The sequence below is a fragment of the Podarcis melisellensis genome (assembly GCF_964234715.1).
Source record: "Podarcis melisellensis genome assembly, chromosome: 17".
In the NCBI taxonomy this organism is placed as follows: domain Eukaryota; kingdom Metazoa; phylum Chordata; class Lepidosauria; order Squamata; family Lacertidae; genus Podarcis; species Podarcis melisellensis.
The window spans coordinates 30,488,646-30,510,425 of NC_138534.1; the positions used below are offsets into that span (position 1 = coordinate 30,488,646).

The window sequence follows — 21,780 nt, forward strand, 5'->3', positions numbered from 1 at the left end:
TAAAATACGAATATGGCCAGCAATGTCAAACAATTATAAATAAAATATAAACAGGAATCAGCAATTTTAAACAATTAAAAATAAAATTACTTGCTAAGATTGCATGCCTGGGCAGGCTTGTTGAAGCAAAAAAGGAAAAGGGGGGGAGGTGTTAGCAGGCACCAAAAACAATATAGTGAAGACCTTTCTGGGAAATGATATATAATGAGCTAAAGAAAATGTTTAAAAATACATTTGCTAAAAAAAACCCAGAAGTCTTTTTACTAGGTATTCTGGGTGAAGAGTTTCCAAGAGAAGATAAAAGACTTCTTATGTATGCAACAATGGCAGTGAGAATGCTTCTAGCCCAGAGATGGAAGGAAGGATAAATACCTACAAAAGAAGAATGCCAGATGAAATTGATGGAACATGCGGAAATGGTGAAAGTGACGGGGAAGATCCAAAACCAGGAAGATCAAGTATTTTCTAAAGACTGGAGTAAATTTGTAATTTACTTAAAAGACCACTGTAAACAGTTAAAAATCTTTGGCAGGGATGTAAAGACACTTGTAATGTGGAATTGTTTTAATGGTGTCAGGGTTTCTGGGAGAGAGGAGGAGATGACAGAGGAGACGGAGAGCGAGTGGGAGGAGGGGCAGAAGGATGAGGAAGAAGATGACGGAATTCTGAGGGAATCCACGAGTCTGAGCAGCGAGTCAGAGGATTCTCAAAAGGGGGTTACCTTAATCAAGCAAAAGGGAGGAGAAGGGAGAAGCGGAGAGGAGCCCAGTGGAAGACAGACGCAGCAAGAGGCGTCTCAGCCGGAACGGAGTAAAGGGGGTGGAGTCGTCAGCCTCTCGGAGGGAGCAGGATTAGGAGAGAACAGAGAAAGGGGGTTGGAGCAAGGTGTTCAGCCGGAAAGGGTGGAGAGCAGAACAAGGGGTGGTGTAGCGGTCGAAAGAAAGGTCAGCAGCAACGTACGCGCGCCAAGTTCAAACGTAGAGGCGCGCGGAAGTGGAGAGAGCTCAGGGGAGGAGCCCGGCCCTAAAGCCAGAAGGAGGGGGGAAGAGGCGGCAGAGGATTCAGCCTCAGGCGAGTCACGGAGAGAGGGAACCCAGGGGGGCAGGAAGACCCTGCGGAAAAGAAAGGAGAGGAAGAGGTGGTCTAGAGCCAGGCTATTAAGTTGGTGTGGAAGAGGGGAGGAGTCAGAGGGGACTTCAGCGGTCTAACGTGACAGACGTGCGGCCACGATGCTGAACTGTACGAGAAGCAGAAATCTTCAATAAACTTTTCCTGTAAATAAACTGCAACGGAGTGAGGTCTCTTGTGAGCTGGGACCCGTCCTGGGTGGCCGTGACAGTAAGTCCCCTCTCAGAAAGCAAAAAATTTTTTTTGCGAAGCTCACGAACGGGAGCAGCCATGAGCGCTGAGGAGCAGCTGGTTGCACTGCGGGATCAGGTTACCGCTCTCACATCGGCAGTCATTGCTTCGCAGAAGAAGAATGACGACTTGGAGAAGACGTGCCAGGATTTGCAGGCAAGGTGGGAACACGCGGACAGGGCGGGGGCCCCAGGTTCCAGAGCGGAGGGCATTGCGCTTGGACGGAGGGGGGGTGCCCTGGTTCCGCATTTTAATGGCAACTTGCAAGACTATCCCAATTTCAGAGCGGACGTCGTATATGCACTGCATTTACTCCGTCACGATTTTAAAGATGAGGAGGAGAAAGTGGGGTTCATTGTTTCGCACCTGCATGGGGAGGCCAGGGCTTGGCTACGCAATCTGTGGCGCGAAGATGGACCGGCCCGTCGCAATTCAACTGCGTTCATCAAAGCGATGGATTCTTGTTTTCAATCCTCTGTGGATGTGGACATTGCGCGCCGTCAAATGCACGGGCTGAGGCAGGGGAAAGCGACTGTGCGCCAATACCACTCTAAATTTTTTGCATTGCTCACCGCCTTAGATTGGCCAAAGGACAGTAAGCCGGTCAGAGATCTTTTTTGGGAGGGATTGAGCCCACCCATCAAGGATGAGATCGCTAGGGGGGACAGACCCCAGACCCTAGAAGACGTGGTGCAACGGGCTTTAGCTATTGGAATTCGACATGAGGGACGTCCGTGGCACGAGGAGGACGGGCCCCAAGCGCGTGCGCAAGCGAGGACTCTCCCTTTTGTGCACAGGGATTTCAGCCGTGCGCACCCCTCGCCAATGGGGAAGGACAGCGAGGAGCCAATGGAGATTGGTGGTGCTAGGGCTCAGAAGCCATCCCAGAGCCCTGTCCCTGGTGCAGCCAAAGCGAAGCCTCCTAGAGGAACCAGGAAGTGTTACATCTGTGACAGTGCGCACCATATGGCGAAAGAGTGCCCCCAGAGGCTCCAGAAGCACACTGCAGCACTGGCAACTGTAACAGCAGAGGTGCAACCAGGGGAGCAGCTTCAGGGAAACGACAGTGCCTGGCTGGAAGCAGAGCTACTGGGGCTCAGCCAGGCGGATCTGTAGACAAGCCCCCAGCATCACTGCAGAGCGTGGACCCTTTGCCTCCCAGACCGGCAGTTCTGCTCACAGCAACACTCCAGTTGCCTGATGGGAGACTCCTCGAGGTTCCAATAACGATCGATTCGGGAAGCAACGCCGACTTCGTGGGACTGCAGTTCGTTAAGCAGCACAACATGGCGCTCCTGCCTGCAACGACGCCTCTAAACGTGGTCACGGTAGACGGCAGGAAGTTGCTGGGGGGGCAAGTGGTGCAGCAAACCCCTCCCATGATGATGCAGATTGGCAACCATCGAGAACTTATTAGTTTCAATGTCACCCACTTATCGGACACACCCATCGTGTTAGGCATGAGTTGGCTGGAGAGGCACAGTCCCGCGGTTGCGTGGTACCAGCGGCAGATCACCTTTTGTTCATCGTATTGTGCTCAGCATTGCTTTCAGACCGATCAGGGAGGAGAAGCCGAGCAGCAGTTGCATCTGGGTATGGTGCAAACAGTGCCTCACAAGTACCAGGACTTCTTGGAGGTTTTCTGTGAGAAGGAAGCTGACAAGTTGCCGCCTCACAGACCTTACGACTGCGCGATTGATTTAGTGCCAGGGGCGCAACTGCCTGCTGCCAAGCTGTACTCCATGTCGGAAGACGAGATGCAAGAGCTTCGGGAGTTCATAGACCATAACCTCAAGCGAGGTTTCATCCAGGAATCTAAAGCAGCGGGTGGCAGCCCTGTGTTCTTTGTGAAGAAGAAAAACACGCCCCAAAAAAGGCTTATAGTGGATTACAGGTTCATAAACAGCTTGACTAAGCCCAAAGCTTTCCCCATGCCCAAGATTGACGACCTTTTAGCGACCGTCAGGAGGGGCAAGATTTTCACCAAGCTGGACCTACGTGGAGCTTACAATCTCATCCGCATCCGGAAAGGAGATGAGTGGAAGACCGCCATGTTCACCCCTCTGGGCACATACGAATACAGAGTCATGCCTTTCGGTCTCCAAAATGGCAGCCACGTTTTTCAAGCATTTATGCACCACGTGCTAGCAGGTCTCCTCTACAAGAAGTGTGTCTGCTTTCTCGACGATATCCTGATTTTCTCGGAATCGCCGGAGGATCACGATAAGGACGTGAGGGAGGTCCTGCAGAGGCTGAAGGACCACAGGCTGTACGCCAAGTTGGAAAAATGCCAGTTTGATGTCAGAGAGGTTGATTTCCTTGGCTACAAGTTGTCCGACGAGGGACTGGCCATGGACAGGGCTAAGGTTCAAGCGCTGTTGGACTGGAAAAGCCCTCGAAATCGGAAAGAGGTCCAGAGGTTCATCGGCTTTGCCAATTTTTACCGCAAGTTTATTAAAGGTTTTGCGAACGCGACGGCGGCTATCACTGACACCCTCAGTTCCAAGAAGAAGAAGTTCGTCTGGACCGAACAAGCGGAGCGGTCCTTCCGGACGCTTAAAGGTCTTTTCGCCTCCGAAGAGCAGCTGCTCCACGTGAATCCCGGCAGACCCATGCGGGTAGAGACCGATGCGTCAGACAGAGCGGTTGGGGCCGTTCTTTTGCAAGAGGATTCACAAGGCAACTGGAGACCGGGTGCGTTCTACTCCCGGAAGCTCAGCAAGACGGAGCGCAATTATACCATATGGGACAGGGAGTTGTTGGCCATTCATGCAGCTTTCAAAGCGTGGCGACACTTCTTAATAGGAGCCAAGCACACGGTGCAAGTCCGCACGGATCACAAGAACTTAGAGTATTGGCGGACGGCTAAGTTACAGACCCAGCGACACATGCGCTGGGCGGAGTTCTTTGCGGATTTCGACTTCAAAATAGAATACATTCCAGGAGACTCCAATGTTATTGCAGACGCGCTGTCCCGAAAGCCGCAATACTTGGAGGAAGCAGCTCCAATCGCAGCAAAGCACATTTTCGCACCGCAGGCGTGGACGTGCGCTACCATCGCAGTCGACCTGGACGCGGTGCGACGCGCGTTGCAAAGGGATCAGTTTGCACAGTCCAAGATGGAGGAGCTACGCGGAGGGTCGCGAGACAACGATGAGTTCCAATTGCAAGATGGACTTTTGACTCGTAAGGGTGCCCTTTACGTGCCCACCGACGATCTTCGAGCCAAGGTTCTGCAACAATTGCATGACGCCCCTAGTGCAGGCCATTTCGGCAAAGAGAAGACGATGGAGTTGGTGGCTAGAGACTTTTGGTGGCCCCAGATGAGAGGAGAGGTGGCGGACTACGTCGCCAGGTGTGATATCTGCCAGAGGTCCAAACCAGTGCACCAGAAGCAGGCGGGATTGCTAGAACCGCTGGAGACACCGCAGCAACCGTGGGAGAGGGTAGCGTTGGACTTTGTTACGGACCTGCCCAGCTCCAGAGGTAAGACGGCGGTGTTAGTGGTGGTGGACTTGTTCACCAAGATGGCGCATTTCATCCCTTGTGCCAAGGTGGCGACGGCAGAACAGACCGCAAAGCTCTTCATCGATCACGTCTTCAGAGTGCATGGACTTCCGCAGTCCGTCTTGTCCGACAGGGGGCGCCAGTTTGTTTCCACTTTCTGGCGAAAGCTTCTGGGCATCTTGCACGTCAAAATCAACCTGACATCGGCGAGACATCCACAAACCAACGGTCAAGCGGAGAGGGTCAACGCGATCATGCAGCAGTACCTGCGGTGCTACGCCAACCAGCGACCTGCGGCGTGGGTGGACTATCTGCCGATGGCTGAATTCGCCTACAACAACACGAAACACGCATCCACCGGGGTGACGCCTTTCTTCGCGAACAATGGCCGTCATCCCAGAACCTTCCCGAGATTTGCGGCACCAGGAGGGGGGGGGCCTCAAGATGCCGACCAGTTTGCAGCGGAGTTGCAAGAGGTGCACGAGGAGCTGCGGAGACATTTGGAGCTGGCAAAACAGGCGTATAAGGTGCAGGCCGATAAGCACAGGAGGGCGGGAGAGGACATCCAGATTGGGGACTGGGTGTGGTTAGCAGCCCACGCGATGCCGGCCAGGTCATTGGCCAAGAAGAAGTTAGGACACAGGCAGCTAGGGCCATATCAAGTTGAGGCTAAGATCAATCCGGTGGCTTTTCGTCTAGCCCTTCCGGAGGGTTCCAGGGTGCACCCGGTCTTTCATAGGTCGGTGCTCACTCCCTACAAAACCCCACACAGGTTTCAAGAGTCAGGAGCACTCCCAGAGCCACGTAGGAGGGCGCCTGAGGGGGGGGAATCGCCAAGACCAGAACCTCTTAACGAGGTCACAGAGATACTGGACTCGAGATGGGGGGAGGAGGGAGTTGAATATTTTCTAGCCAGGGAAGGCACTCCGGCCTCTGCCAATAGCTGGGTGCCGGGTTACGCGTTGGACGAACCCCTGTTGAAGGAGGAGTTCCATGCACTTTTTCCGCACAAGCCCATGCCCGAGGAGTATTTTGATGATTGGCTTTTCACGCCCACTTTGTCAGACAGCACGTTCGAGGGTTTCTCCTCACCCGAGGGCCATACGCCCGAAACAAGCCCGACCAGGGATCCGAGACTGGGGGGGGAGGAGACAGGCCCTTGTTGGTGGGTGGATCAGCCAAGGGAGGCATGGAGTCAGAGATGGATGGTAGGTCCTTGGCAGGCAGCGCCAGGAGAAGCAGTGATGGAGGAAGAGACTGTGAGGTCTGTGGGTGGGGAACCCGAGTTCGAACACACATATACGGAGATGACAGAGGAGAACGTTGAAGTGGACAACTTGTATCCTGAACCGACCCCGGAAGAACCACGTTTTCCTCAACCTGCACCCGGCGAGCGGGAGGGGGGAAGGGGGGGCTTCGAGGGGGGGATGGATGTCAGGGTTTCTGGGAGAGAGGAGGAGATGACAGAGGAGACGGAGAGCGAGTGGGAGGAGGGGCAGAAGGATGAGGAAGAAGATGACGGAATTCTGAGGGAATCCACGAGTCTGAGCAGCGAGTCAGAGGATTCTCAAAAGGGGGTTACCTTAATCAAGCAAAAGGGAGGAGAAGGGAGAAGCGGAGAGGAGCCCAGTGGAAGACAGACGCAGCAAGAGGCGTCTCAGCCGGAACGGAGTAAAGGGGGTGGAGTCGTCAGCCTCTCGGAGGGAGCAGGATTAGGAGAGAACAGAGAAAGGGGGTTGGAGCAAGGTGTTCAGCCGGAAAGGGTGGAGAGCAGAACAAGGGGTGGTGTAGCGGTCGAAAGAAAGGTCAGCAGCAACGTACGCGCGCCAAGTTCAAACGTAGAGGCGCGCGGAAGTGGAGAGAGCTCAGGGGAGGAGCCCGGCCCTAAAGCCAGAAGGAGGGGGGAAGAGGCGGCAGAGGATTCAGCCTCAGGCGAGTCACGGAGAGAGGGAACCCAGGGGGGCAGGAAGACCCTGCGGAAAAGAAAGGAGAGGAAGAGGTGGTCTAGAGCCAGGCTATTAAGTTGGTGTGGAAGAGGGGAGGAGTCAGAGGGGACTTCAGCGGTCTAACGTGACAGACGTGCGGCCACGATGCTGAACTGTACGAGAAGCAGAAATCTTCAATAAACTTTTCCTGTAAATAAACTGCAACGGAGTGAGGTCTCTTGTGAGCTGGGACCCGTCCTGGGTGGCCGTGACAAATGGTAATTATGGTTATATAATAGATAGATAAAGGTAAAAGATGCAGTAAATTTAATCTTAAAGATGGAACCCATGGAGGGCCGGAAGGTGGTCTAATAGTTCGAAAGAACTCTGCATTTTAATGTTTGAAATCACTGTGTTTTATAGGTATTAAAACTTTTCAAAAATTAATTAAAACATTATAATAAAAAAACCAATACAGTGAACACATTTTAACTGCCGATATCAAAACTTCACCGACTTTTTGGCTTCTTAGAATACCTGAGCAACAGCAGGTATGTATGAAACAGCTAGTAGACTATACAGATGACACTCAGGCAGTGCTGCTGACCCAAACCTGCGTGGCAGGGCTGGGTCTGTAGGAAAGAGTAACCTTCACAGTACTGCCATAAAACGGAAAGCCAGTATTTGCAAAGTCCAACACACCCTGCTTACTGCAATTTGCCATAAAACGGGATGTTTCCCCACCTCTCCTTCAGCATGTCTGACCCACAAAAACCACAACACAGATGGAACAGAACGCTGGGCTCTGCCAGTTTCACACTCACCTTCAAGCAGACTCAAGAAGGGTGTCAAACGCAGACTCAGAGGGGTGTCAGAGGTCCAGCAGTAGGAGATGCGGCTGAACAGCTGCGCTCCTTCAGACTGCAGGCGGAAAACTGCATGTTGTTGGAAAACTCTCTGCATGTCAAAAGCTAGCAGAGGACGAGAGAAAGACAAACCTATTTCCAGTGCAACTATAGGAATGAGCAGTACTGAACGTTTAAAGTAAAGGTAAAGGGACCCCGCCAGAGCAGTACCTATTTATCTACTTGCACTTTGATGTGTTTTTGAACTGCTAGGTTGGCAGGAGCAGGGACCAAGCAACGAGAGCTCACCCCGTCGCGGGGATTCGAACTGCTGACCTTCTGATCAGCAAGTCCTAGGCTCTGTGGTTTGTGGTTTAACCCACAGCGCCACCCATGTCCCTTATTGAACCTTTGCCTCAGTTGTGATTACTGTATGTTATTATTTGGCTTTTGAGAAGTGCACAGGTGACAAGCACTACCTGTTAAGCGTTAAGTCATAACTGAGGCCTGGTGTGTGAATGCAGCAAAACGTGGCAGTAGAAATACTGAGGTGGTAGAATGGACTGTGCCAATTTGGACTGGGGTGCTTTTCATTTTAGAATAAATTCATGTTTAGAGTTCTCTGCAAGATTTGTTGTTGTTGTTTTTTAAAAGCCTAGCATGTAAGGGAAAGGGGTTCCAGCAAAGCCCACACCCTGCTATTCTAGTTTTTTACATGTAGTGAGTTTTTATGCAAAAAGCAAACACTACCAAACCGTTCTGTTGTGTACATAAACCAGGCCTGTGTTCCACGCAATTGCTTTCAATGAGATATAGATCATGATGAGTCTTTGCTGTCTTTAACTTTTATGTCTTTTCCTCTCTTTCTTTGCAACTAAATGCCTCATTCCACTTAGTCCTTTGGCTCAAGTTTAAGCACTGCAACAGTTGGCTGTGTTTAAAAATGTACCAGTCTTCCTATTCATAAAATCAGGGCTTAATCAGTTGTTTCTCAGGGCTTAATTTCTCTTAAGATTCATGTTTGATCTCTAGAAAATCTTTACCCAATCCTAGACAACACACTTACCTGAGAGAAGCTTTTAGGCAAGACCTTCCAAAGTACGTACGACTTGTCACAGTCTACCGGTCACTGTCTCCTTCAGCATTAATTAACCCCTCTCCACTTCAGAGGTGGCATTTTCAGCCCTCCACAACTCATTTCTGGTTGTTTTTCAGCTGCTTCCTGTGGTTTCACAGGACTATTTCTCCTGTGAACACAGCAGAACCAGACAACTAAATTGCATCCAATCATTACTGATTGGCTCAACCTGAACTGCCTCAAGTCATTCAACCTGAGCAATCACTGCTGTGATAACACTTTTAATGGAATCTGTAATTTTGACATAAAAACACAGCATTTCTCATTTCATAAGCTCACTTACCCATGGTTTAATAGTGTGTGTATTAAAACTTCATTGATCCAGATCACCCATATAGGAAACTTTTTTTATAAGCTATGAGTGTTTTGTGTCTTCACTTACATGGATTTTTATATGCCTTATTTTCCCTTTCTGTTTCTGAACCACACAACACACACCATGAGAGCAAGCCCTGGGCTCATGTGTGCCTCTGACCTGTCATTCTTAACACAGAGACAAATAAATTATTAAATTCTGTGCTTACCATGTTTTATTTGTAAACACAATCTTTCTAACACACAACAGATACACTCAGTCCATGGATGGGATCACCATTAACAGGCCCCCTCAAAGATCCACAGAGGCCTGGGGGTCACTTCCAAATTTTGGGGCTCCTGGCAATGATAAATATTTAAAAATGACAACACATAAAACCCAAAATAAGGCACCATAAAGTGGGTGGGGCATAAGGCAGCTGTCACTAGTTGTGGTTTGTTTGTATCAGGTGTGGAGAACCTTTGGCTCTCCAAATGTTGATGAACTACAGTACCCATCAGCCTTAGTGGGCAAGCTCAATGGTCAGGAATGATGGAAGTTGTAGTTCAGCTACACATAGAGGGTCAAAGGATCCTCACACCTGGTTTATATAATCAGCGGATCTGAAAGGACACAGTCATCATAGTCTGCTGTTGTGCCATCAGAATTGATATATTTTTATATCAATTTAGACCTGAAGGAGCGTCTCCACCCCCATCGTTCAGCCCAGACACTGAGGTCCGCTTCCGAGGGCCTTCTGCTGGTTCCCTCACTGTGAGAAGTGAAGTTACAGGGAACCAGGCAAAGGGCCTTCTCAGTAGTAGTGCCCTCCTTGTGGAACGCCCACCCATCAGATGTCAAAGTAATAAACAACTATCTGACTTTTAGAAGACATCTGAAGGCAGCCCTGTTTCGGGAAGTTTTTAATGTTAAATGTTTTGTCGTGTTTTTAATATTCTGTTGGGAGTTGCCCAGAGTGGCTGGGGAAACCTAGCCAGATGGGCGGGGTATAAATAATTTTATTATTATTATTACTTACTTACTTACAATATTCTTTATGGCAAAACCTACATCATTTACCAAAAATCTGTGCCTGTCATCACACATCTTATTTGCAGCTCTAAGCTAAGAGTGTACAGTATGTCACATTTTGATCCACTGACCATAAGAATAAGTTATTAAATGCAAAACCATTAACAGGTGTCTAAATTTGAGGCCCACTTTGAACATAATGTGCAGGCCACATCCCCACCACCAGGGGACCCCTGTAATTGGCCCTGAGCACAAAGCTCTCTGCAGAAGAGATGCTCAAGTGTTGAATAATTTCTGAGTGCGAAGCAAGGACTCAAAGCCCACGCCGAATTTTGTTCACATTCGGCATTGATGCTTGTAGCGAGGGGGGATGGTAGACGTGCTAATGCACAGATGTCAAGGAGCAAAGGGAGCCGGCACATGTAGTGTTTGGGGAGGGGCCATGTAGCACAGCTCCATTCCCTGCTGATTCAACAATTCAAGCATTGCTTCTCAAGAAGGCTGCAATGTCAGGGAAATCCTAGCTACAGATTGTGACGACATCTATTCCTCTAAGTGGTGAAGAGGATTCGAGAACTCTTCTGCATACCCAGTTAGAAACCTTGGCATACACTCCAACATTTCTCCAATGAAAACAGAGATGCCCATCATTATTATTATTATTATTATTATTATTATTATTATTATTATTATTATTGGTAGTGGCACCCACCCTGTGAAACGCCCTCCCACCAGATGTCAAAGAGAACAACAACTACCAGACTTTTAGAAGACATCTGAAGGCAGCCCTGTTTAGGGAAGCTTTTAATGTTTGATGCATTACTGTATTTTAATATTTTGTTGGAAGCCGCCCAGAGTGGCTGGGGAAGCCCAGCCAGATGGGCGGGGTATAAATAAATTATTATTATTTTATTATTATTTATTAATCCCACGCCCTTCTGATTGGGTTGCCCAAGCCACTCTGTACGGCTTTCAACATATATAAAAACATAATAAAACATTTTTTTAAAAAAATCCCTCTACAGGGCTGCCTTCAGATGTCTTCTAAAGGTTGCATAGTTACTTACCACCTTGGCTCGAGGGTTGCATAACTCCATACCCTCCAACATTTCCCCCGATGAAAATAGGGACGACCTAAGAAAAAGGGACGCGGGTGGCGCTGTGGGTAAAACCTCAGCACCTAGGGCTTGCCAATCGCATGGTCGGCGGTTCGAATCCCCGCGGTGGGGTGAGCTCCTGTCTTTCGGTCCCAGCTCCTGCCCACCTAGCAGTTCGAAAGCACCTCTAAGTGCAAGTAGATAAATAGGTACCGCTTTATAGCGGAAGGTAAATGGCGTTTCCGTGTGCTGCGCTGGTGCTGGCTCGCCAGAGCAGCTTCGTCACGCTGGCCATGTGACCCGGAAGTGTCTCCGGACAGCACTGGCCCCCGGCCTCTTAAGTGAGATGGGTGCACAACCCTAGAGTTGGACATGACTGGCCCGTACCGGCAGGGGTACCTTTATCTTTAAGAAAAAGCAGGATATTCCAGAATCAAATCAGAAACCGGGACGACTTCTGTAAATCTGGAACTGTTCCTGGAAAATAGGGACACTTTGAGGGTCTGCAATGGGAGGAGTATTACAGCTAACCAGGTGCTTATGTAATAATGAATTCTTGCAGTTTCTTCTGATTCAGGTTTGGGGCAGATGTGCAGTAAAATTATTCCGAGCAACTGGAGGGCGAAACAGATGATCTACCTGGCACATGACTGCATGAGCACTACGATAAGTGACCTTCCGGGTGGATAGAACTGGACGTTCCAGAGTGAGAGAGCTCCACTCCATCATAACTGGCCTCCTGGTAAGGGATCGTTGTACACAGCCGCCCAAGACAGCAGCAGAATGGCATGCGTGCTGAGAGAAATATGCAGTGCTCAGCACCTACAAAGCTTCGCATCTGCAGCAAAAAGAGCTGCATGGCTCTCCGAGATTGAAGCTAGCTGCGGCAAAAAAAAAAAAGGATGGACAGTCCTCCTGCCAACTGCTAAAAGCTTTTCTCCAGCAGTAACAGACTGCCAAGCACTATCCTTCTGGGATATGGCTAAGTCATGTCAGGGTCAACTGCTCTGACAAATTACTGGAATTCTGTCAAGGTACGGAAACTCAGTACTTCCCCCTCCTCCCCTCAGCCCACTTGCGCTACAAGAATCCCCCAGGCTAAACAGTGGCTGCTCTGCTGAATGAATGAATGAATGAATGAATGAATGAATGAATGAACTAATCTAGGAGTTAACATCAGGAGTATGAATGTGTGCGCTGCCGTCAGTGGTACGGGATTACAACTGCATCCAATAAAGAGGTGGCCTGCAGCGCAATCTGGGTTTGTTTGTGTAGAAGGAAAACCTAGGGAGTTCCGTGGCGCTAAACTCCCCCTAGTAAGTAAGGGCACATCCTTAAGACCTTAGCTTTCACAGCGGTTTTTCAAGCACACAATATCTATATTTTTTCCAATAGCACGAACCTATATGTGTCTACCCAGGAGTAAAACCCATTGAGTTCAGTGGGGTTTTCTTCCTAGGTAAATAGTAAAATCATAATATTAAAACAATAAAAACGTAATAAAAATCATAATAATAGACAGCATAATAATGGAATAATCATAATAACAGTCCCCGCCCCCCCCAACAAGCTTAAACAAGCCATAGATTATTTAATGGCTAAAGACCTGTATCCCATATAAATAAACAGTAGTAAAAATGCCCTGGACCCTTTTAGAGTCTAGGTCAGGCATAGGCAACTCGGCCCTCTGGATGTTTTGGGACTACAACTCCCATCATCCCTAGCTAACAGGGCCAGTGGTCAGGGATGATGGGAGTTGTAGTCCCAAAACATCCAGAGGGCCGAGTTTGCCTATGCCTGGTCTAGGTGAAGGCTCTTATGACTGAACCCTCGTGCCATACAAGATGAAGTTCTGAATTAGAGATGGAATTTCCCCCAAATACACACTTTCATATGAGGATGCATTCAGTCATGCAATCCCCCCCGCCCCCAATCAGTGTAGATCCAGTCTTGTCAGGTTTCAGGAGGAGGTAGAAATATCACTTTGGAAGGTCATAGCTCGTAATGCACAGGTTAATAATGGCTGATACAGAATTTCAGCACAGCAAGGAGAAAAACAAATTGGTGCTACTCTACACTTCCGCATGGTAAAGATGTGGTGGTTGCTTTCACACCCCTTGCCAGACCATCAGTGACTCCTTAAACTGCATTCAGGTATGTAGTATAACCAGAATCTATTAATTGTTTCTTCTCTCAATTTTCCTGAAGCTTCTAACATCACATAGGTCCGTGTAAAGAATCGCTTCCTGAAACAATTCTCACATCGCCAGTGAATTAGAGCCTTGAAATTTAACACTTTATTGCTCTTTCATTATTTTAAGTACTGGGGAGAAGGGGAGGGAATTCTGCACTGAAGACATGACCTGCCCACCAAACATTATTCAAAGATCAATGTGTTTTTTTTATCGGACTGCCATTGCAACTGCTTGAATGGCCTTACATGTTCATTACAGAAGGAACAATTCTTCAAAAATTATATTGGTTTCTTCTATTGACTGGTCGAATGGATAGCATTTCTTCAATTTGGAAGCATAAAGGTCACCTAGAATTACAGATATATTTTAGACGAGGAAAGTACCTGTAAAAATATTTATCCGAAAGCCAATTGTAATCAACCCCAGTGACTTGTTTGCACTAATCCAGATTTTTCATTTGTGTGCTAGTGAAAGCCCTCTGTGCACACAATACAGAACAGGGAATGTGTATGCAATGACAATTCTCTATATAACCTGCGCAACTGAGCCAAAAAAAACTATAGCTCTGCAAAGAAGGCTAGGGAGGCAGTGACGTAGCATGGGGGGTGCAGGGGGGTTACAACATCTGGGGGTTAGGGTTAGGGGGCGCAAATCCACGGGTTAGGGGGCGCAAATCCACGGGTTAGGGGGCGCAAATCCACGGGTTAGGGGGCGCAAATTACTTGCCTTGCCCCGGGTGCTGACAACCCACGCTACACCACTGTAGGGAGGGGCATAGGGTCCACCTCTCCTAACACTTTCCTGAATATGGGGAAGGGCACACAGCTAGCAATGTCAGAGGATTCCCAAGGAAATGGGAGCAGAAATTGCCAAGGTTTGCTTCTTTACCAAACGCTCGGAAAGGAAATCAATCCAGCAAATACAATCCATATTCACTGTTGCTGTTGTTTTCAATCTATAAATAATATGGATTGAATTTGCACTGCATTTCCTTTGCAGTTAAATGAATGGTGTGGAATAACATGAGAACCATGTAAGTAATTATGTAGAATTGTGCCACACCAGGCAGCAAGTCAAGTAACATAGCTTTTGTCAGAAGCCAAGCTGCAGTGGAATGGAAACAGCGCTGCATGCAACAGCTATGACACAGAACAGAAATCAGTACCTTTTACGCCTACATTAAATGAACTCCCCGTCCTAAGTAGCCCAGTCTTTTTTTCAGTTTTGGTCACAGTGGCCACCATTTCCCTGTTTTTCCTGTTGGGATTGCATGTTGGGAAACATGCATGCCATTGAATGTTTCAGTAAGGGTCAAAGATATTTTGGAGTTTGTAACTAGAATGAAGATTCCCAGCAAAGATCAGAAGATGGTTTTCTGATACATTCAAGATTAAACTGCAAAAAGCAGCACAATGTAAGAACATTTATTCTGGTTATTTTTTATACTACCCAATAACCAGAAACATAGCTACCTATGAAGAATGGTCATACATGATCTGTGAAAGAATGAGAAGTGTTGCGTTCTGTTTAGAGGCTGTTATCCTAATTGCTCTTATGATTAACTGCTAAACTGTTTTGATTTTTTCCCCCTTAGAAACATATTGCTTAGAAAAATCTTAAATTGTTGGTGATTAAACCTTGATGGCTTGATTTCCATACCATGCATAACTGCCTTCACCAGATTTATCCCCTCACAGAGCTACAATTCTCAGCACCCATAACAAACGACAGTTCCCAGGATCCTTTGGGGAGTGCTTTAAATATATAGTGAGTACATGGCTGAAAAGGGACGCGGGTGGCACTGTGGCTTAAACCACAGAGCCTGGGACTTGCCGATCAGAAGGTTGGCAGTTTGAATCCCCGCGACGGGGTGAGCTCCCTTTGCTCGGTCCCTGCTCCTGCCAACCTAGCAGTTCGAAAGCACGTCAAAGTGCAAGTAGATAAATAGGTACTGCTCCCGCGGGAAGGTAAACAGCGTTTCCGTGCGCTGCTCTGGTTTGCCAGAAGCGGCTTAGTCATGCTGGCCACATGACCCGGAAGCTGTACGCCGGCTTCCTCGGCCAATAAAGCGAGATGAGCACCGCAACCCCAGAGTCGGTCACAATTGGACCTAATGGTCAGGGGTCCCTTTACCTTTACATGGCTGAAAGCTGGGATTAGTGTGCATGTGTCTGCTTTCAAACAGTTTTGGGGATTGGGATTTATGAGTCTATTGGGGGTCTTGCTCAAAGCTCTGCACATAGCCCTAAAAATATCGACCTGTCAACCCCCTAATTGTAGGTTTATAAATGTGGCCTCTACCACAAGGCAATATAAATCTATAGAACAATTTCATTTATATGAATTAACTGGGCTGACATCCAAAACATTACGAAAAGTGGAATTATTGGGAAATGAGACATTGCTTCTCTATAGTACAATCCAGCAAGGCTAAGCAGTTTTAGGTCCCATTTAATTTAGAGTTAAGCAGGTGCATGGCTAAGGAATCCTATGCTAATATTGTAGTACAAGGTAGAGATGCTGGCACTAAATGGATGCAATGGCTGCCATGTTTTATACTCACCTAAGAAGGGAAACCCATGGCTAGGAAATTCTCAGTGACAAGGAAAACAGCAATCAGCAATGTCCAAGCATGGGCAATAAGAGAGCCAATCTGGCCAGTCCAAGCCTCTCAAACCCCCAAACCTCCAACACAGAAAGAAACCAGACTACCAGGTGGCTGCCACAGGTACAACCAGGTAGGACTGGGAGAGACTCCTGCCTTGAAATTCTGGAGAGTCACTACCAGCCAGTTTAGACAATGCTGAGCAAGATGGTCCAATGGTCTCATTTGGAATAAGGAAGCTTCCTACAAGGTGTGACCAGAAAGTTTGGTGAATGGTCACAAAAATCGGACGGCGAGAAATATTTGAACATACACACCTTACAGGCCTTCAAAGTAGGCCCCCTCTGATACAATGCACCGTTGACAAGGTTTGTAGAAATGTTGGAAACTTCTGGAGAAGTCCTCTTTTCGTACTACTTTCAGTTACTCGTCACAGCAGCCTGGACGTGTGAAATGTTGGGAAATCTGTGCCCTTCCAGTGCAGATTTCAGTTTTGGAAAAAGAAAGAAATCTGCTGGGGCCAGACTGGGAGAATATGGAGGGTGGGACACAACTTAGTAACCTTAGTAATGATTTCACACAGAATATGCAATTCCTCCGCCATCATTCAGACGGACAAACGCTGATCCCACATCAATAACTCACGAACTTTGTCAACATTTGTCACTGTTCTGCTCGTTGGTGGTCTGCCAGATTGAGGGTCATCTTCGATGGTTTGCCGCCCTTCACAGAAACACTTAAACTACTCATACACTGTCTTTCGAGTTACCGCTTCATCTTCGTACAGAACTGTGAGCCTTTCATGGGTTTCCGATGTTGATTGTATGTTCGAATATTTCTCGCTGTCCGATTTCTGTGACCATTCACCGAACTTTCCAGTCACACCTTCTATATTCCTAGCTCTCTGGAGAGTTCTATGTTCCCCTTGTAGCTGTCTCTTCTCTAGTGGAGGAAATGCATCCAGCTGCACGGCACCAACAACCAGTGCCGGATTTACATATAAGCTAAACAAGCTATAGCTTAGGGTCCCCACTCTCTTGGGGGCCCCCAAAAAATTAAAGGGGGGGAACTGGATGTACATTTCCAAAATGTAAGATAAAAAGCACATAAAATAAAACCTACATATAGCAACAGTGTTTTGTGTTGTGTAGGCTCCTATGATGTAAGTAATGGACCCCACCTGCTAGCCCGCTCCTAAAAATATCACTGGTTTGCTCATTTCTATATATAGGGTACCTACATTCTGCATGGACTGGCTGCATGGCAACTTGTGCAAATGGTTTTAGATACCATTTCGCTGTAGCCATGGAGCCTGCATTCACTCCATAAGATGCACACACATTTCCCCTTACTTTTTAGGAGGGGACAAGTGCATCTTATAGAGCGAAAAATACGGTATTTTGTGCAAATGGCTTTAGATACCTATTAGGTCCATAAATTACTATATAGCAAAAATTCAACCCAAAAAAACCAGCGACAATTTGTTGTTGACAAAGGACAGCTGGACATATAAAGGGCCCCATTACCTTCAGTAGCTTAGGGCCTCATCAAGCCTAAATCCGGCCCTGCCAACAACCAAGGAGACCTTATGTGATGTGCCCAAACTAAAGCCCGGACCTAAAGCACAACCACTGGCCCAGAATCAACACTTCAAAAATGCACAAGGGATATTTGCTCCATTCACTTCATCTGAAGTTTTCAGAGAACTTAATAGCACATTTTCCCACGTCATTAATTCTGGATCCCACAATGTCTTGTTTGCCTGTCTGTTTACCGTTACTAGGTATTGGGCTGTTGAAGTCAGTCCCTTTCGCATGGACCCCTTCCCATTTGCTGCTTCATCTATCAACTATTCCCTCGACTGCTTCTTTAATTTCAGGCAAATAATTATTTTATCATTTTGTGATGATTTGTGCCATCTGCTAGCCCAGACACTTCAGTAATCCAATCTTGGTGACATTGTTTCTTAGTATTTGTGCCTGCTTTGCTTTTTTGCTTTTTTGCGTGTGTGTGTGTGTGTGTGTGTGTGTGTGTGTGTGTGTGTGTGTGTGTAGGGGGTTTAACTATAAATTCAGAGACCAACTCCACCTTCAGCCATACCAGTGTTTTCGAAACAATTATCTGGCATGCATTTTCAACACCTCTATCCAAGAAAAAGAGGGCTGCATTTTTATGTGTCGGTAATTTACACACTGTGAACAACAGATGTCCTAAATTTAGCAGCGAAGGAAGTGTTTCTGAAACTATCAATACCTGAGGCAGAGGGTTCCCCCTCTTCACTGCCTCGCAGGATATATTCAGGAGACAAAAAGGCTCAGGACAAACCCTTACGCAAATCAGAGTCCCTAGGACAGTTGAATGGCACCTCCTTCTGGCAAATCCTGCAGCCAAGCTGGTGCCAAACGTATTGCTCTGCTTTCCTTTGGACCACATCAGCGAAGCCGAAAGAGGGGTCTTGTTTTCTGGGAAGCCCAAGATCTCTATATTTACTGCCCTGACTTGCGCCCTGGGGAGGTCACTGCTAATACAGCAGTTTTACTGCACCCCTGGAAGTGAACTCGATTCTCTCTTGAGGCAGACGGATGCCAACAACATGGCTGGATCATGCCCACACGTTGATTCCAGCCCAGGTTAGTACATTTTGATGCTTAGCAGAAGCCCGAGTTTATTCAATGCTCAGTTTTCCCGCTGATAGAAAGTATATAGCAGTACATAATACAACACTGTGACATGTGTCCGGGGATGACAGTTTATGGCACTTTGTGGAATAAACTGTAAAAATCCTGGGAAGCCATCAGTTGTGTTTTGCTGGACAATTTATGCCGGGATGCTGGGAAAATGAAAGCAGCATTGTTAAATAGTAACTGGCCCCCCTCACCTCCCATGAGAAATAGCAGTTGGGGGGGGAGGAAACAATCCAACACATTTCACCACAGCACTCCTTATTCTCCTATTTCAACGAAGGTGCCAAAAGTTACAGCCCAATGTATTTTTATTTATTTTTACCCGTGAATGTGAATGGGCCTGAATAACTGAAGAAACCATGGAGACAAAGCATGCTCAGGATATGGGGCAATCCATAAGAACTGCCAGAGTTTTATCCCCATCAATGCTGCTATGCCTTTTTAGCAGCTGGGTGACAAACCGATATTTGGGCTTTTCTCCTCACAAAGGCCCTGTGAGTTAAGTTAGGCTGAGGGACAATCATTGCACCAAGACCACCCAGTGAATTTGACTGACCTAAAAGAGATGGAGGAGAGAGATAAGATACAGGGAAAGAGGAATGGATAAATGTGTCAATTTCAGTTTCTTACTTTTCCAGTCTTAAATTTATCCTGAAACAATTAGTGACTTTTTTTTTTAAGGCTCATTAAATGATGTCAGCATTTTAGTGTGAATTTCTCCCAAGGTATTTTAGATACGGAGTTTCAACTAATATACTGTACGAGCAGGTCCTGCTACCTGCCCGCTCATTATCACCCGCAAATTCACTTATGCAAACATAAAGAATTATGTCCCAAACCTCACTATACACTCTGCAGATTCAAATAATATCCAGACAGCTGCAGCTTGGCCACTTCCTTCCTTGTTCCTACTTTGCTGGTCAGCAGCAGCTATTTTGGGGCAGAAAACTTGGAAAGAGAGAACAGGGAGAGAGATTGGACAAATCAGAGAGCAGGAGACAACAGACAAATCATGTTTTTCCTTTGTCTCTCTTTTGCTCATTAGCCGCAGCAATTTTAGGAAGAAACCATTTCAGGAGCGGGGGGAGATCACTGATTCTTGATGGAATCAACTGAAATCTTAGGCAAATGGGGCCCGTGTGTATACATTTTTGCAACTACCTTCCCCTTACATTTTTGTAAGTTATTTTCAGTAATATATGATGTTTTGTGCACTCTTTACCACAGTATATGTGCGTTTTCGTCCGCATTACTTAGCTGGCGAACTGCATTGCAAATTTTAGAATATTTCAAAGTATGGTTCTCATATTGTTTTGGAAAGTGAGAATTTGGTAGGTTTGCCTTTAAATCTGAAATGAGTCTGCCCCGTCCCCAGTGCCGGATTTATGTATAAGCTAAACAAGCTATAGCTTAGGGCCACATTCTCTTGCCCCCCCCCAAATTAAAGGAAAATGAACCACGGATGTACATTTCCAAAATATGATAAAAAACACTATTAATATACTTCTTCTTAATTGTATTTCACTATTAATATACTTCTTAATTGTATTTCAATTCAACAATTACTTTGATAAAATATACACCGTATTTTTCGCTCTATAAGACGCACCCGACCATAAGACGCACCTAGTTTTAGAGGAGAACAAGGGAAAAAAATCTCTCCCTCTCTGCGAATCGACCTTCCAGCAAAGCGGCAGCAGAAACAGAGCCCCTTCCGTTTCTCCTCCTGCTTCGCTGAAGGGGCACTGCGCAGAGAGGGAAAGCTGTGCAGTGCCTCTCTAGCGAAGCGAAGCCAGGAGAGCAAGAGGGATCAGTGCGCACCGCCCCCTCTTCCTCTCCTGGCTTCAGCGAAAACAACGCGAAGCCCCCGGAGCGCAGCGGGAGCTCCATAAGACGCACACACATTTCTCCTTACTTTTTAGGAGGGGAAAAGTGTGTCCTATAGAGCGAGAAAAATACAGTATTTTGTTATATGCAAATGGCTTAAGATACCTTAGGTCCATAAATTACCACATAAAAAGGTAAAGGTACCCCTGCCCGTACGGGCCAGTCATGTCCGACTCTAGGGTTGTGCGCCCATCTCACTTAAGAGGCCGGGGGCCAGCACTGTCCGGAGACACTTCCAGGTCACGTGGCCAGCGTGACGAAGCTGCTCTGGCGAGCCAGCACCAGCGCAGCACACGGAAATGCCGTTTACCTTCCCACTATAAAGCGGTACCCATTTATCTACTTGCACTTAGGGGTGCTTTCGAACTGCTAGGTGGGCAGGAGCTGGTACCAAAAGACGGGAACTCACCCCACCGCGGGGATTCGAACCGCCGACCATGCGATCGGCAAGTCCTAGGCACTGAGGTTTTACCCACAGCACCACCCGCGTCCCTAAATTACCACATAGTATATATTCAATACAAAAATCAGCAACAATTTGTTGTTGACAAAGGACAGCTGGACATATAAAGGGCCCCATTATCTCCAGTACCTTAGGGCCTCATCAAACCTAAATCTGGCCCTGCCCCTCCCTATGGGGTAATAAGTAGTGGGAAAGGAAAGTTTCAACTCTTTTTTTAGAAAACATATACCATAAGCGATTGTGACAGACAATGTATCTTATCTGCTGTCATCACATGCAAGATTGATCCTGATATAACAAGAAGAAACCCCTGTTTTGAATTCTTAGTACTGTAATGCTTTTCTGTTGCCGTTCCAATTGACAAATTTACTCATCCACGGCTTACCGCTGCAGCCTTTGACACAGAAACCCTGGACACATATTTGTCAGTGTTAATAAGTATACATGCTATGTAGATCTTTCAGTACACATAGAGTCCAAGTAAACAAATTGCAGTTCCATCTGGTCATCTCCAAGGCAGGTTGCCGTTAGCAGGTTGCCGTTAGCAGGTAGCCGTTAGCAGTTCTCAGAAAAGCTTTCGATGGTATGAGTCATACTTTCCCCCAATCAGTGCAGTCTCCGATGTAGGTGATTGTGTAAGAAAATGTCTGGAATGCAATTCACCTAAGTTTAGAATTGTGTCGCAGGGCATGACTAGGTAAAAATAGCAACCTTTGCTCTATGATGGAGGTGGGAGAGAGAACATTCA

At 47.1% G+C, this 21,780-nt stretch overlaps 1 long non-coding RNA gene across 2 annotated transcripts in view; it reads right to left on the bottom strand.

Annotated features, from left to right (window-relative positions):
- The window catches only part of LOC309360345, a 52,670-nt gene extending 33,035 nt beyond the window's left edge, over positions 1-19,635 (bottom strand). Inside the window, exons 1-2 of one of the 2 annotated variants that reach the window (XR_014164019.1) lie at positions 19,527-19,635; positions 7,616-7,762 (exon numbers count right to left, since the gene is read on the bottom strand). This is a non-coding gene — a long non-coding RNA (uncharacterized lncRNA). Of the gene's footprint in view, positions 1-7,615; positions 7,763-19,521 lie in introns of both variants that reach the window. The other variant, XR_014164020.1, reaches the window with a different exon arrangement.
- Positions 19,636-21,780: the final 2,145 nt, after the last annotated feature.